Source organism: Austrofundulus limnaeus, unplaced genomic scaffold (assembly GCF_001266775.1).
Source record: "Austrofundulus limnaeus strain Quisiro unplaced genomic scaffold, Austrofundulus_limnaeus-1.0 Scaffold593, whole genome shotgun sequence".
In the NCBI taxonomy this organism is placed as follows: Eukaryota; Metazoa; Chordata; class Actinopteri; order Cyprinodontiformes; family Rivulidae; genus Austrofundulus; species Austrofundulus limnaeus.
Window position 1 is genome coordinate 201,692 of NW_013952995.1, and position 4,573 is coordinate 206,264.

Below are 4,573 nucleotides of genomic sequence, written 5' to 3' on the forward strand. Positions count from 1 at the left end.
TATAAATAATTTATTATTTTCCCCAAAAGCCACACAGAAATATCTGCCTTTTATTCAAACATTATGCACACTGGTAATATATATATTTTTACACTTCTTTCTTTTGTATTGATGATTAAACCTGTTTTTCACACTTTAGTTCCCTTCAACATTATAACTGAGATTAACACTCAGGTGGGGAGGAGGACAGCTGTGTCCTCTGTGTGACCTCTGTCATCTCAGTCCATCTCAGAGCCCTAGTGGCGACTCAACTCCTTAAGAGTCCTCTGGAGCAGTCTTAAATATCTGGGAGAGTAATAGAGATTAGACTTAAGGATTTTGATAACTGGTACTGCGTAGGAGCAAATCTAAGAAATTTCCAGCACTTTGGAGCACTTTTCACATTAGGTGAAGGGATTTTTTTTTGTCAAACTAATTTTTTGAAGTTTGATAAATAGGGGCCCAGGTGGATAAGTAAAAAAAAAGTGCTTTTCATATCCTTCTTTTCATTTGCACAGATTTGAAAAGTATTAAACGCAACCGTTGAGCTTTCCCAATTATGCAACAGATTGGTTTTTTTACAATTACATTACAATTTCTTATTTTTGCTGAAACAACACCAGTTACTTACTCAGCATTTAAACTATGTAATCAAATAATAAAACCAGCAGTGGTGGGAAGCACTAATCTAAAGTTTAGTTCCACTAGCCCTAAAACACTAACGCAAATATTTAGGTCCCCTAATTCTAAAGCACTAATGCACTGAAATTTTTAGCAAAAGCTAATTCTAAAGCACTAAAATAACCCAGTCAACTCATGAACATTCTTCAACAGACAACATGAGTCACACATTGTCATGTTGCTCTCTCAATGCTTATCATTGACATTCCACAGCCGTATTTGGGTTCATATGTTGTCACCTGGTGGATAAGTGACACACACATGAACACAATGTGTGAAGCTTTCACTGTCAGCTGTTAACATTAAAGTTTATCAATAACATTTATAGACCTCAGTTAATGCTTCTAAATACAGAAAGTGCTAATCCACTAATAAATTTTAAAATGAGCAAAAGCCCTAAAGCATTAATCAGGAAATTAGTTCCCCTATTAGTGCTTTAGTGCTTTAGGGGAACTGTGCCCAACACTGAAATCCAGTACTCAAGGCCGCAAAAGGTCAGAAATGTTATTTGTTCCTCTAAAACTTTTATTTCTACAGAAATTCTAGTTTTATCAGTTGAGTCTAGCTGATTTTATAGACAAATATCCATCTTTTAGTTTGCTTATGAAGGAACTTCCTGCTTTTGCTGCAAAATGAGGGAAAATTAACCAGGAAATTAGCTGTTTACATTGAGATTTTAAGCTTAAACTAATATTTATTGCCTTCATACAGTGCAAAGGGGTCTTTTATACAGTACATCAGGGAGGGAGTGTCTGAAGCTGTGCGCTTCACATAATCACATAATAATTATTCACTCAAGATTCAAACAATGTGAGCTGCAACAGTCCAAACCAGCTGGATCTTCGCAGTAATGGAAACCAGCTGACTGACATTTATACTTTTATTTTCCTTCCTTCATTTTTAAAGCTCCCCGTTTTTCCATAAGGTAGACATTTTCAAGGCTAACTTGAAACCAGACACCCAGGGGAACTCAGGGTAAAGGTCCAGAAACAACACTAGGCCAGGCCCCCGACATCCTCTCACCTTCCCCGGTCCCCCTTTCCATCTCTGGGACTGAAGGTAAACACCCTCTCACCATGTCAGAAGTGGGACGTCTTTCTGCTGCCATGGCACTTTCTTCATCTGGCTTTCTTTTCATGCCTGTCCCTCTCCTTCTTCTCCTCCCCTTCCCTTCGTTCCTGCCACATCTGGAAGCCAGCTTCTCGTGTATTTATGCGGACGGTTTTGTTTCGTTTTTACTTTTTTTTCCCCCGAAGCATTATTTAAAAGTCCTTTACCTTGTCTTGTTGGCAGTTTCTCTCCATCTGATGAGATCTGCAATTACATCTCACCATAACAGGTCACTCTGCAATTACATGCTCCGCCACAGAATCATACCCCCTCCTCTCGACTTCACCGCTGCTCATATGGCAGACCGAAATAGAATAGTTTCATGTCTGTTTGGATGGCGGCCCGGCCAAAACTATGCTCGACTGTTTGACTGACAGTGGGATGTGGACTTTTTCCTCCTTAAGTAAAACCTATAAGGCCAGTTGCGCTCAGACTCGGAGCAGTCTCACTCCAGTAGGGTTTGGTGGTGGTTGCACCAGCTGGGGCTCTAAATGAGAAGACAGGGCTAAATAGAAACCTGTGAATGAAAGTGAGCAGAGGGCCAAAGACGAGAACCACGAGCTCTAACGATGAACCCGAATGGAGATACTTTACTCTGCTGTCGCTAACGAAGAGAATGGGTAAGTTTGGCGAGTTTAGTCAAATATCAGTTTTTGAAAAGTTGAAATGTTCCTGGAAAGAACTTTTATTATCTTCAGGAAAGTGTCTGGAAACAGCCAGTAAACTGCAGCAAGTTTCTGATTTAAATGCAATACATTAATACAATACAAACTGTATTTTTGCACAAATTTTGGTTAGCTTAAAGGCAACCATTGGATATTATTTTAACTTGTGACGTTTTGCCTCATTGAGTTAGATTAGTTGGAAACTGAGAAAGGTGGCTGATGTTATCGCACGTCTGGATGTATGTAAGTGATGAAAGCTCACACAAGAATTGTCTTTAAAATGCTTTTGCAATTGGTTAAAGGTTTGAAGGAAGTGTTCAGTCACTGTTATAATGTTATACGTTTTAGTTTTTTACTTTGACAATTAAGAACATCTATCAAATAGATGCAGACAAAAACTTCTCCATTGTTGTTTTAGTTTCTGGGACACAAAGTGTTGCTTGGCATTGGTAAATATATATCTATTTTTACCCATGCCAAGCAACACTTTGTGTTGCTTGGCATGGGTAAAAATAGATATATATATTTACCAAAGCTTTTAAAAAAATCTATTATTTTAGAAAGTTTTAAAAAAATCGTTTTTGTTACTAAAATCTATGTGAGTGAACGCAAAGTGTGAATGTGAACGTTAATTTTTTTAAACAATGATGTCGTTTTTAACAAGATCTTTCTTAATTTTTGCTAACACCTACTTGGTCTTGTTGTAGTGACATGTCACTACCACATGACTGACTGACTTTTTTTTTTAATTTCAACCGCATCAGTTTGACATGCTTACTTTATAAATTGCTAATACAGGAATGGACTGCAAACATCCTTTTAGTGATTACCTCCACTTGCCATCTCATGCCATTAAATGAGAATTAATGTTCCTCTTAGGATATTGCATAGTGCTCTCAAGTGGAAAAATGTTTTATGTTTTTGTTCTGAGTCACGTTGAAGCTGAAATGGTTTGGAAAATGGAGTGGAGTATAGGAGCTGATCTGGACTCTGTAGAAATGATGAAAGGTGAGATGGTGAAAAACTACCGGAAATATGGAGAATGGATGTTTTTTACTACAGGAGTTGACGGATCTGAAACATGTATGAATTAGAGACAGCCAAATAAAAGATTTTAATATTTCTGTGATATATTTTAGAGGTGAGGGTTATATGTGTGGGTGCACAGAGGTCCTGTTTTATTTGCTCATCTTTTTTTTTGCTCGACATGTTCAACCAGCATCACCTGAGTGCTGATAAATGAGCAGTAAACAAACAACATTTTCTGCCATGATAACAGACACCTTCAGGGTGAAGCAAGACGTGTTGTCACCGTGTAATTATGTGACAACAACACATGAGACAGGACAGTGATTTCTATAAATATATACATATGGGCAGTAATATGCTTTCACTTTGTTTCTCTTGTTTTTTAGGCCTTTTTGTATGGAGGCTGCACATTTTGAGGTATTTTTGTCTGCATAGAATTTTTTTCTATACAGTTTAAAGATTAAGTTATTTAATTGATCTTAGGTACTTGATGTCACATCTTACTGCTGTGAGAAACAAAAAACAACTAAAAACACTGTAACTGTTGCGTTGTTACAGTACCCACGTAGACAGGTGTGAGCCTGATCTGGTGTCACTGCTGGCTGACTGCTGGCGAGACGAGTGATTTGTCAGCCAGATGTGGGCCAGGTCTGGCAATGATGGCGTTTCTTCAAAGATGGAATGCCACAACTGGACCAGTTTGGTTTATGTGGTTCTGGCCCATGCATGGACCACCTCTGGGCCACTAAAGGGCCATCATTCTTTGCTGTGTCTGCTCACAGTGTTAGTGTTGGTGCACTGTGTGACAGATTTTGTTATGTGGGTACCCCTGTAGAGAAATCGTGTACTTCCTGCCATCATCGTTTTTTATATTTCCCAAAGGGTCACAGTTACAAGTTTTCATCAAAATTTGAGTTTGTCTTAACTGAAAACTCTTAAATTTAACTCTTTCTCAGATTGATTTCCAGTCACCTTTTCTAATTGTGTGAATGCCATTAGGCATTCACACTATTGTTTTCGTGTTTCTCTTTATTGGGTGAATGCCTTTAGGCATTCAACCTATTGCTTTTGTTTTTCTCTACATTGTACGTTTTTCGGCATCTAACTCG

General features: G+C 38.1%; 1 protein-coding gene across 1 annotated transcript in view; it reads left to right on the forward strand.

Annotated features, from left to right (window-relative positions):
• The first annotated feature begins 1,833 nt into the window (after positions 1-1,833).
• Positions 1,834-4,573, forward strand: part of insc (INSC spindle orientation adaptor protein) — a 53,226-nt gene continuing 50,486 nt past the window's right edge. Inside the window, exon 1 of the mRNA XM_014026832.1 lies at positions 1,834-2,390. The gene's annotated coding sequence lies outside the window, so the exon portion shown is untranslated. The remainder of the gene's footprint in view (positions 2,391-4,573) is intronic.